This window comes from Biomphalaria glabrata, chromosome 11, assembly GCF_947242115.1.
Source record: "Biomphalaria glabrata chromosome 11, xgBioGlab47.1, whole genome shotgun sequence".
NCBI classification, from domain to species: Eukaryota; Metazoa; Mollusca; class Gastropoda; family Planorbidae; genus Biomphalaria; species Biomphalaria glabrata.
This window is the reverse complement of record NC_074721.1, coordinates 15,407,602-15,420,493: the sequence shown is the minus strand read 5'-3', so window position 1 is coordinate 15,420,493 and position 12,892 is coordinate 15,407,602. Positions and strand designations below refer to the sequence as shown.

Below are 12,892 nucleotides of genomic sequence, written 5' to 3'. Positions count from 1 at the left end.
AAAAATGTGTACAAACTTTTGACCAGACAGACCTACAGACAAAATGAGTTGATTTAAGCTTTGTAATAAAACTTTTTCCCCACAAATCTTTTTCTAATCATATTTTCTATGTTTGTTTGTCCCTGCATATAGAATAAGAACTGTAGTTTCATCATTGTATCTTCATCTGTATTTAGTTTGGAGAAAACTCTTTAATACAAATCTCTGCTACTTTGTGGCTATATCCTAACATTGGAACGGCTTCAGGCTTCTAATGGGTACCTGACAAACATTGGGGTATTAAAGGCATTTGGTCATGCTGACACCCTCATGAACACAAGAAACATGATTTTCACTTCATCTATCCCAGTGATGCCCAAAGTACGGCCCGCGGGCCGGATGTACGTGGTTCCTTCCGGCCCACAAGACATCGGCACATAGTGAAAAAATCTGTCTCCGCCAAAAAAAAATAATAAAATTATTTCATTACGTTAGGATTCTCAATGTTATTATTTTAATGTTTTGGTTGTAATAACAAATCAGCTTATTTATAGGAAGAGTGTCTCTATTTAAAGAAAACAAAAATATTCAATAACTTAAGTAAATGAAACATACAAAGAAGTCAGCATTCTTAGTTTGAGACGCCATTGCTATATAGCACCTAGAGTTGAGGATTGATAAGAATATTTACCGAAAGAGACAAGAAAATGAGTCGAGTGTAAGACAAGCCACAGAGTTTCTGATATTGCAAGTAGAAACCCGAAACCATTTGTCAACGATGGATGAAAAAAAGTTGCTTGTTAGCAATGATGGTAGAATCAGAAGAAAGCTGTTGGAGCTGCCTCGTGACAAGAACAAGGCGATTAGAAGATATGGGTAAATATCTCCATCCGCTGACAGAGTCTACTCTACTGACATACCTAATACCTCTCAAAATCATGGTATTTAAATTGCCTTACAAACAGAAGTTTTAAGATCAGAGAAGTTAGTAGTTATAAGAAGCATGTATGGGGCCACTACTGGCGAAGTCCTGTCAAAGAAGTTTCAATTATCACAGAAGATCTTCATTGGAAGAAATTAGTGGGAGTGACACTGATGGTTCCAGAAGTTTGGTAGACAGCAAGAATCATTTGCAAAGTTGGAACCGAGTCTATGTGGATTCATTGAATTATTCATTAACAAATTCTATGGGGCAAGGTGTTCAGTCTGGACGATGTGATGATGGTCGTGTTTAGATTGAACATTGTTAGTCATTTCAAAAAGTCATTGTGTCAAGTGCCCAGACAAAGCTACAACTGGTAATGATTGGCATACAAAGCCAGACATCCCAGCTAGATAAAATTCAAGTAATTCAGAAACTGATTTCTACTACGTGTTACTTTTAGAAACTTTTTCTAAATCTCTGATAACAGGTTTTAAGGATGATCACTATAATTACAAGTACTGAACACAAACTTTTTCAGCAAATTTTTCTCACAAACAAACATCTAGAATATTAGATTCAGTGCTCCGACTTGGTATCTCATCTATGCAGCTGTATAAGTAAAAGTTGGTTTAACATAGACGTCTCGTGAAGTACTAGTAAGTACTAGATTCACGGGTTTCTAATAAAAATATTTTTTTAATTTTAACTTTTTGGTGATGTGGCCCGCGACACGGGTGTCGGAAATTAAAATGGCCCTCCGACCTAATAAGGTTGAGCATCACTGATCTAGCCCATTTATTTAGTGTTTATACATCTAACAACTATTATATTCATTCTGTTCAATTGGTGACACTACTTAAACCCTGTTTGTTAAAATGTTTTCCATGTTTCGGATGTTTCTTCAGAGTTGAAGATAATTTATTTCCTAGTCCAAACCTTCCGCAGGATGAGGGGGATGGGAGCAGGCAGGGTTTGAACTCGGGACCATGGATAAGTCTGAACGACAGTCTAGCGTGCAAACTGCACAACCAGGCAGTCATCCAATATTTTTGGATTGGATGAATAGTAATCAAGACAATCATTTTGGCTTAGATCATTTCTCACTTGTGAATTGAGGGGATTTCATGTGGAAAATTAAATTTAATTTATATTCCCTTTTACCATTTATAACTTGTACAGTACCAGTACGCAACTAATAGAACACATAACTTGTACAATAAAAAACTACTTAAAGTAAAAACTTGTATATTAATAATAATAATCTTTATTATCCATAAGGAAATTTGTCTTACAATTTGTGCATTACACCAAACAAAACATTATAACTATAAAAAACAAAATATACATTCACACCAGACTCACTCATAATTTACATGTAAAAAGTTTATATCAAATAGTATAACACATTACTTCATAGATTGTCCAATATTTTTTACAAAACAAAACTTTTCAACACTTTCTATTTTATGAAATTAGGATCTTATACAATGATTTTCTTTGTATTTATTTGCTTTCAATACCCTCCACTCGCAGCAGCACGGTTAGGGTTATACTATGGGAGTTGTGTCCTATAAAGATGTGCAGTGTAAAGGCTGATTTTCATATTTTTTACTATCCAATTGTTTACAATGTACTGAGTGACATGCATCTCACAAGTGAAATGACTGTCTGCAATCCATCAACAAAAGGCGGACATGTTACAATGTACTGAGGGACATGCATCTCACAAGTGAAATGACTGTGTGCAATCCATCAACAAAAGGTGGACATGTTACAATGTACTGAGTGACATGCATCTCACAAGTGAAATGACTGTGTGCAATCCATCAACAAAAGGCGGACATGTTACAATGTACTGAGGGACATGCATCTCACAAGTGAAATGACTGTGTGCAATCCATCAACAAAAGGTGGACATGTTACAATGTACTGAGTGACATGCATCTCACAAGTGAAATGACTGTGTGCAGTCCATCTACAAAAGGCGGACATGTTACAATGTACTGAGTGACATGCATCTCACAAGTGAAATGACTGTGTGCAATCCATCAACAAAAGGTGGACATGTTACAATGTACTGAGGGACATGCATCTCACAAGTGAAATGACTGTGTGCAATCCATCAACAAAAGGTGGACATGTTACAAGCAAATTGAAAGCCAAGAACCTCCCTCTCCCCCATTTTCTACGTTTTTCTATTTTTGTTCTAAATAGATCTTGTTTACAATGAACACTTAGGGCCACTACAGAGTACAGACCCATACCCTACTCTTTCGTTCGCAGTATTCTCTCTTCTGTATAGCACAATAAAACCATCGTTTCCCCTGTAGTTTCTGTTGGATATTATGTGAGTTGAACAGGGCCAAGTCGGACTTAGTTTATAACATACAATAGACCACAGGAACTAGTTTATAACATACAATAGACCACAGGAACTAGTTTATAACATACAATAGACCACAGGAACTCGCCAACATTTTGTATTCAACTCTGAACATAATCGACAACTTATAAGTTAAACAGCTCTACTACATTGAAATAGTTTTTCTTCTTAACTTGCACACAAGTACTTAGGTTCACAGTGCTTATAGCAAGGTTTGATATCTTCCTATGGACAGATACAATTAAATAGTTTGATCACGTCTAAAAGAGTTTATATAATCAATAGAGTGTAACCGTCACGTCTAAAAGAGTTTATATAATCAACAGAGTGTAACCTGGAAACAGACCACCTGGTAGGCCTCTATTCAGTTGAAGTTTGATGTTACTATCGAGTCTACTAATGTCTTAAATCATTTTATTTTTACATGTTACAGTAACAAGCAGTTTATGTCCTGTCGGTCTGTAAACTGTAGTTTTTAGAATGACAGTGATGAGTCCACAGTACAATACAGTACTGGTCATGTTGTATGCGCGCTTGCCTGTCGTTCTATCGACTCGATGGTCCAGGGTAAATACCCTGCCCTCTGCCATCACCCATCGTTCTGCGGGAGGTTTGGACTAGGAAGTAGATTATCTTCAAATCTAAAGGAACATCCGAAACCTGTTATTGTTAAGCATTCTACATACAAAATTATAAAGCTGTGAAAAACTATTGCAATAAGCATCAACACATTATTTAACTACATGCTTGACCGGTTTATTTGACAAAATATGCACGATGTTATTAACCACAATTAAGTGTCATATTTACGTCTCGCACAGTCACTTGCAAATGATTCATCACAGCAATGCACACTATGAATAGGGATAGAGCAACTGGAACTGAAATGTTAATGCGAAGTAACAAACTCGCTATAATGATGATGATGATGAGTACATAAAGAAGAACTCCATGAAGCCTCATATCCTTCACCACTTGCTGTAGTCTGCCAGTGTGGTCGGCATGTTCATTAATTGTATTTTGAAGATCTTGCAAACACTGTATAAGATCACTGGACAGTTGAACCTCCTGACACAAAAATCTCTCAAACGTCTCATTATATATACCTCCCAGTTCTCTAGAAATAGTACAAGATAAAAACAAGCAAAATGTAAAAAAAAAACTTAGACTCTGCACATACAACAATATCTCTAACTTAATAATGTAGAAGTTATTTCCCGTATTCAGTTTCAAGCAAAATAAATAATTACCAATATATGGCCTCCTTTAGTCGCGAGGCGACTATGGATCGTCTCATGGAAATGAGATGAATGCCTGACAATAGCTGTGGTCGGAGCGATGTCGCCCACACAGCCGAAAATAATTTAAAACAACAATTAATAAGTAGTTTTTCATATTATCGTGTGAACTGCGTAGTCGCGTCAGGACTATGTAACTCTTAACTAAAGGATTTAAACATTTTTTTTTTTACGTAAAATGTTTTTTTTTCTTGAGACTTTGAATAAGAGAGTGACCCTTACAAAACAATTAGATTAATTAGATAATCAAAATAAGACAACATTCTTTCTCCATTCTTTCCTGTCATTTGCCTTGGATAGAATTTCATTCTGACATTCTTTCTGAAAATATTGAAACCTGCCTTTTTACCTGCCAGGGAGGGGGACCACTTCGGGGCCCGATTTTAAGTTTGTGTTTCCACACAAACTGTCTTTGTAATATTGTTTTTTTCTTCATTTGTAAGATTCTATCCTAAATTAGGATGCTTTGTTTTGGTGGTGTTGTTTTGTAATATTTAAAATAGATCGGTTCACAGTACAGAAAAGCACACGTCTTTACCATGAACAATATTTATTTATTTCATGTTGACAACACGAGATATATCTTCTATTTTTCTTAAAGCATTGCTGTAAAATGTGTATGTCTAATCGGACTAATCCAACAGTGCCGGTACTTTTATATTCAATACTACTCTTTTTGGCACAGCTTTAAAACAAAGTGAATGCATCTACCGGTTGAGTAAAAACGTAAGTAGAATTTAGTTCTCAATATTTCGACATACCGATATTGGTAATTTGAATAACATTTGTTTACAATAGTTTACATAAAACATTTTTAGAAATACAGAGAATGATTTATTTACCATTTTCATGATCAGAGTCGATAATATAAAATATAATAAATATATATACCCTAGACCAGGGGTCGGCAACCTTTTGAGTCGGAAGAGCCAAAAATTACAATTTTAAAAATTTCGAAGTTAAAGAGCCACAAAGTTTTTTCTTGCTAACTTTAAATAGTTCTCAGACGTTTGTTTTTTAATGGAAAAACAACGAATTCATATATAAGTAATGTTCTTCACCACACATTAGATAATATATATGATAGTAACAACTAAAGAAGTTAAACATTTTCTTACAACACTAACTTCTACTTCAATTACAAAGCAATTTGAAAGATTATTCTGTGCGCCCAATCAACTCGCAACATTCCTTTTATTTTTGAAAGCTGTCCACTTTTGTTGCGTTACATATATTTCTGGACCTCCAACACTTCCAACTTGCTTTTCAACTGTGTTAATTCTTAACCCCACAAAGCTTTACTTTTAAAATCGATCAATTACATTTCTCGAGATCCAGTATCAATTCCGCATGGATCAATGTGGATTTCGTTACTATTTGTTTTGAGATGGTGTACTTTGAATGCTAGAATATCTCAATATCTTTCAAGAAATTCATCTTTAATTTTTTTTCTAACTGTGCTGAAGTAATTTGTGTAAAAAGTTGCAGATTTTATCGCGATACAGTTTTAGACACTCAAAATGAAGTAATTGACCGCTCTAAATATCTTCTGCAAAAAGAATCAATTTTTCTTCAAAACAAACCAATTCTTTTAGCGAAACATAGGATGGGTTTTCCTTTCCTTGCAGTTTTAGATTCAGCTCATTTAATTTCTCTGTTATATCAATCATAAAGTAAAATGTTTGCAACCATTTGTCGTTCTCTAATTCGGTGTGATAAATGCCTTCATCATTTAGAAATGTATATATTTCATTGAAGCACAATGCAAAACGTTTCATCAAATTACCTTTGGAAAGTCATAGCTTTTATTTTGGGAAGAAGGAGGTCGGAATACTGAGTCTTCATTTTCTTTAGGTGGTGGAGTGCTTTTGACAAGATGCTGTTAATAATCTTTATTACTAAATTCATGACCTCGTCTATTTCGGTCGGAATCGTTTTGGGCACAAAGCGTTTCTTGGTGCATTATTCTGTGAAATGTAAGAATTTCTTGGTTTATTTTGCTCAGACGAATCGTTGTTGTACTTGTAGTATTTTTTCCTGTCATACTTCTGGCTCTATCAGTTGCTATTTAAATGATTTTATTCATATCGATCTTATTGTCTTCAATGTATTTTTGCACGGCATTCGCTCTATCTCTTGTTTTGTCATGAGAGCGGTAGCAATCCTTCTTCTTCTTCTTCTAGCCAGCTTTTTGCTTCTGAGCTATGAGCTCTTTTGTAGACTGTGCCAAGGAAAAATAGTGTGCTGTTTTCTATAGTTGTTCAGCATAGCCGTACAGGGTGTTGGTTATGTTGGGCTGTAGTGATAGTAGGGTCTGCCTAAGGTGGATTAGGAAGGGGCATTCAAAGAGGATATGGTTGTAGCAATCCTAGGGAAGACATATACATGACAAAATGGGCAACTTGGACCGTGTCTTTATGTCGCAAGACTAATCTATAGCAACTGATAAGGCAGAAGGAAGTTGAATATCTTCCACTTGCAAATATGTTACATTTGAAGATATTTTAGCTATTCTATCTTGTACTGTTTTAGAGGATACTGGCAAATATTTTTTTCAAGATTTCTGGTTTGTTTTTGTAATCACGAAACAGTTCTTCAGATGGACGTAGGAAGAAGTCTTTGACATACTTATCATCTGTAAATGGTTTGCATTTTTGTGCAATTTCTAGTGGTACGCAAAGCTTGCCCAGATTAGCATTACTTGTAGAGTGCTTCTAACTTTGAGAAAATAATTCGCCTCTAACACATTTACAAACAACAGCAAACTATACGTCACGGTCAAAGCACGTGGTGAAAATGCAAAATTTTCTTGCGTCAAAGCGAATTAAAACCTACATAGAAACATCTGACGACGGCCGAGAGCTTCCGACGGACTGACAACAGTGACGACGCATGTAATGGGGGCCGGTATGGTGAAAAGCAAGTACAAGGGGCTCAGAGATCGAATCGGCTCCTTATCTTCGTTAAAAGATTCAGAATTATTTTAAAAAATATTTCGATAAAATAAATAATATTTGCTTATGGAACTAAAGAGCCGCAGTTTCACATCCAATGAGCCGCCTGTGGCTCGCGAGCCGCAGGTTGCCGACCCCGGCCCTAGACAGAAGTTTCATAAAGTTTATAGATACTGAAAAGTGTTTTCTAAACATGTACATTTTTGTAGATGTAATCAGTGGAAAAAAAAACTAATTTCTGAGGCGTAATAGGCTCTATTGGGCCACCCCTGGGCCCTGTCTTAATGTAATCTCAGGCATATAGAAATAAAATTTAGGATCTGGTATAGGGCAAAATAAGTCACTAAAAGAATGTAATATAAACAGGTAAAATATAAAGAAGAAAAAAAAAAAAAAGCTTATCTTAAGGTAAGAAGCGTAAAAAATAACTGGCTTAATAACCACAAAATCACTGGCTTATCTCTCATTACTGCAATTTTGAACTGCTTTTTTATATATGCCAAAATTAATTAGCGTTAATTGATTAACTAGTTGATTGATTTTTTAAAATTTATTCATACATTTATTACCTCAACGAAATGAAAAGTTGTGTGAAAATTCATCTACATGCGAGAATGGGAAGTGGGAGAAAAAAAAAGATGTACAAACTTTGTTTCAGAAAGACTGACGGAGTGAATAGAAGCTTTTTTTAAAAAAAAACACTTCAATTTACCCTAAATAACATACGACATATTCTTCTAGTAGATGACATATATTCTCAATGTCCTTATTTAACTTGTAGGTCTCCCAACATGACTGACCAGGGGAAGATGATGCAACAGTGTTGAATCCTACAAGAAGAAACATGAATCTTTTGTTGAGATTGGTTCATAAAAACTTGTTTAATAAGAACAGAATATACATATTTTTTTTAGAGAAGCTTTACTGTTGTAAGAACAACGACTTTCCAAAGTATATATTCAAAATTTAGAAAAAAACAACAAATATCAATAAATTATAATTAGACTTACCATAACAAATAAGAGAGTAAAGAAGGATATACATATCTGTAATATAATTGATTAAACAATGCATACATGGCAAGTTTGAAAAATATCGATTTCATTGAGTCATTCTTGTACAATGTATATCTATATATGAAGTTCCTAAGAAATCTAAAAATGTTGCTTATCTATACTTTAATTTTGAAGTCTAGAACAAAAACTGTTCACCTAGAGCTTATGTCCTGGTTCTTTAACATGTCTTTAGAAAAAAAGAAAGTAAACTTTCCCTTTCAGACCTTCCGATTTATGGGACAGATGATGTTAAGGTCATCTGTTACAATGGCCAACGATTAACGAACAGAGTGTCATGTGGTCAGCACAACGACCAACTGCCGTAACTTCTCCAAGCCAAAGTTTGGTACGCATTTGAATTGGGGCGCCCTAAAAATCCCGAAATTCAAAATCACAGTCTTCACCGAGATTCGAACCCAGGACCCCATGTTCGGAAGCCGAGCGCTTAACCACTCAGCCATAGCACACCCTTTACAGGTCTTTAAAAGTAAAGTAAAGTTCCCCTTTGAGACCTTGTGATCTATAGGGCAGATGATGTAAAGATCACCTGTTTCTTTGGCCTACGGTTAACGAGGGTGTTATGTGGGCAGCACAACGACCAACCACCTTTACTTTTCCCCAACTATTGTCAGGTTCCCATTAGAGCTCGGTGGACTCAGAGGCGCCCAAAGATCCCGAAATATAAATCCCATTCTTCACCAGGATTCGAACCCGGGACCCCCGTAACGGAAGCTAAGCGCTATACAGCTCAGCCACCGCGCCTCCTTACAGGTCTTCAATTGAATATTAAATAAATAAATAATATAGTTAACAGCGCCAAAAGAAAATATACACATGTGTTTCGGATTGAAACTTAAAAAAAAAATACACATAAATAAAACAAGATTACAAAGACAGTTTGTGTGGAAACACAAACTCAAAATCGGCCCCCAAAGTGGTCCACCCAGGCAGGCTTCAATATTTTCAGAAAGAACATCCAAATGAAATTATATCAAAGACAAATGAGAGATAAGAATGGAGAAAGAAGGTTGACAGATCTTGTGCAGTGCCCCAACGGTACAGCAGATCAAAGGATAGGTGCAAGTGAATGCAAAGTGAACCTGGCCTAGCTTGTTCCCCTTTCAGACATTGTGGTCTATAGGGCAGATGATGTAAAGTTCATCTGTTTTTGTGGCCTGCGGTTAACGAAGAAGTCATGTAGCCAGCACAACGACCAACCGCCTTTGCTTTTCCCCAACTAATATCAGCTATCCATTGGAGCTGGGTGGACCCAGAGGCGCTTAAGGATTCCGAAGTTGAAAATCCCAGTCTTCACCAGGATTTGAACCCGGGGTCCCCGGTTCGGAAGCCAAGCGCTTTACCGCTCAGCTACCGCGCTTCTCCTGGCCTAACTGAAGTCTTATAATAGATGTAATTGTTTTGAAAAGGATCAATCTCTTATTCGAATGCTAAAAAAAAAAGAAAAATTTTCCTCACAAAAAATTTGTTTACGAAAATGACATTTACAAGATTACTATTCGTTTTCACTTAGGTCTAACTTATAATGCATACTAATTAGCTTTTTCTCTTTAAAAACTGCTTGCATAACTGATTTTAAAAATCAGATTTTTTCGCTTTCAGAAAAAAAAAGTAGCCGTTGCATCAGAACTTTGAATAGTCTAAAATATTGTGATGCCGGATTTTCAATATCTTTTCTAGTTTACGAGATCTAAACTGGACAGACGGACAGACGGACAGACATTTCGCACAAAACTAATAGCGTCTTTTCCCCTTTCGGGGGCCGCTAACAAACTACATCTAATTGAGACTGGATTTCAATCAAACACATCTCTTCCAAATCAGAGGCGGTTATTTTTTGTCTTTCTTCTCGTACGTCAGACTTTGAAATTCTATTCATCAAGTTGTCCACATACAAGTATACAAAAACAAGCAAAGTATAACAAATAAGAATAAAAATAAAAACTTCCCAAAAAAGGAAAACTGAACATCGAAGCCACATTTCTCAATACTGCTCGATTTATTTGCCTTATTATATCAAACAAAATAATAAACTACCACTAATAATGATTTAATCGGTTGAATTTTGTATTGATTCGTGTTTTGTTAGGTACAGGGAAGAATTAGGTTTAACTTGATCCGAGAATGGGAAGTGTAAAAAAATAAATTGTCCAAAAATAAATTGTACTAGATAGACCGACACACAGAGTATGTTGGTATAAGCTTTGTAATGACCGTTAATGAAAACAAAAAGGGAACTAACGCTAAAAGAAAAATAAAAAAAAATAATATTAAAAAAAAATCGGAGATACATTTAAATTTCAACTGCCAATAACTTCAAATGTAAACTGAAATGTGCACGCTAGCCCATACCATGTAACAAGAACCAAGGAATGCATTTTTCTAAAAAAATATTTTTAGACCTTAAGTCACAGGTAACTGTAACGGTTGGAGAAAAGAAAGTTATTGATTAACCGTGTAGGGGGTCAAAGAAAGGGTGTGTATGTGCGTTTTAGTTGTGTGCAGGAAGTCACAGAGACATTGTAAGTTCCTTGATGTAGACCTATTATCTATATATATAATTCTCTTCTTCCCTCAACATGTCAAACGAGTAATAAGGGGTAAAGGAAAGATCACTCTGGGATAGTCCACGAGAAAACAAGAGTAGTGTTCACACTACGGATGACTGGCTGCGCGATGGACTGTCGTATCAAACTATGCCCGCTCATATCCCCTTTGTCCAGCGGGAGGTTTGGACTAGGAACTAATCTAAGTAATCTACTATGTTTATATATATATATATATATATATATATACATATATATATATATATATATATATATATATATATATATATATATATATATGTAAACAGCAGGGCCGGACTTAACCATTGTGGGGCCCTATGCGAAACGGATTTCGAAGGGCCAAGTTTGGGTAGGGAAGAGGATAATAAGTGAAATTTAAAAGTTTGTTTTAGAAAATAAATTTGTCTATAAATTTTATTCATTCTTTACTACGTACAGAATTACTTTACGAGCCTTGAGTGTAGCAAAGTCATACAGTATATCATAATAATCACGCTTAATAGCAAGAATTACCGAATGTTTCAATCCATCTTTGAGAATTGTTGACCTTAAGTAATTCTTCATTAGTTTGAGGCACGAGAAGCTTCTTTCACCAAATTACACAATTACGGCTGATGCATAATGCCGCGCATAAGATTGGCGTTTTCCATATTGAATAACACCCCAAAATGACAATTTTCGTGTATATATATTTCCGTATATTTTTAGGACTTTTGTAAATCGACAGAAGGGCGCGGGAAATCTGTTTTGTTATAAAATGGTTTAATTTAATAATTTATACACCTTAAATTAGAGCGGGTCCTATGAAAGTGCGGCCCCACTGCGGTCGCATAGGTATCAGTGGCCTAAGACCGGCCATGCAAAATAGCTGCGTATGCTACGCCGCCGGTCGACTAGTAATTAATAATAATTAACTTAACAAATACAATAGAAGTCTTCTTCAAACTTAACCGCTGTCGATTGAGGCAACATTTGTCAGTGAAGGTCTTTCTGAAATCTGCATTAAAGAACATTTTTGTTTCATTCCAAATTTTCTAGATTGTTTTATTTTGATGCTAAGTTATTAATAATAAAAGAAAAGTAAAGATACCTCTTTTAGAAATTGCGATCCATGGTGACAGATGATGTAAAGCTTATCTGTTTCTATGGCCAACGGTTAGCGAGGGTGTCACTTGGTCAGCACACAATGAATCGTCTTTACTTACCCAACGCATATCAGGTTCTCATTAGGGTTGGATTGACACAGGCTCCTTTTGAGGATCCCGAAATTTGAAATCCCAGTCTTTATCGGGACTAGAACCCTAGACGACTCGGCTTGGAAGCCGAGCGCTTAGCCTCGAAGCCTGGACGCCCCCAAATTGGAAAATCCAGAATTCTAATTGAGTCAGTAAAACATGGAATATGATGGATACGTTTGTATTTTGCCTAGAGCAGAAAAGCAGCACTCTTTTTCATTTTCATTTTGGTCATTTATTTAGCCGCTTCCAAAAGGGGAAAAGGATCTAGTTGTTTTTTGTGATCCGTCTGTTCGTCCGACCCATTTAGATCGCAAAAAAAGTAGAAAAGCTATGGAAAATCTGATATCATGATATTTTAGAACTTTCAAAGCTCTGTTTCAATGGTTTCGTCGTCCTGCGGGAGGTTTGGACGAGGAAGTAGATTATCTTCAACTCTGAAGAAACATCCGAAACATGTCAAACATTTACAAACAAT

General features: G+C 35.8%; 1 long non-coding RNA gene across 1 annotated transcript; it reads right to left on the bottom strand.

Moving 5' to 3' along the window:
- Positions 1-2,145: 2,145 nt before the first annotated feature.
- On the bottom strand, positions 2,146-8,690 carry LOC129921801 (uncharacterized). The gene is made up of 3 exons (XR_008773781.1): positions 8,550-8,690; positions 8,252-8,369; positions 2,146-4,404 (listed from the first exon to the last, which is right to left on the bottom strand). It is a non-coding gene; the product is annotated as an uncharacterized LOC129921801 (long non-coding RNA).
- Between the last annotated feature and the right edge of the window lie 4,202 nt (positions 8,691-12,892).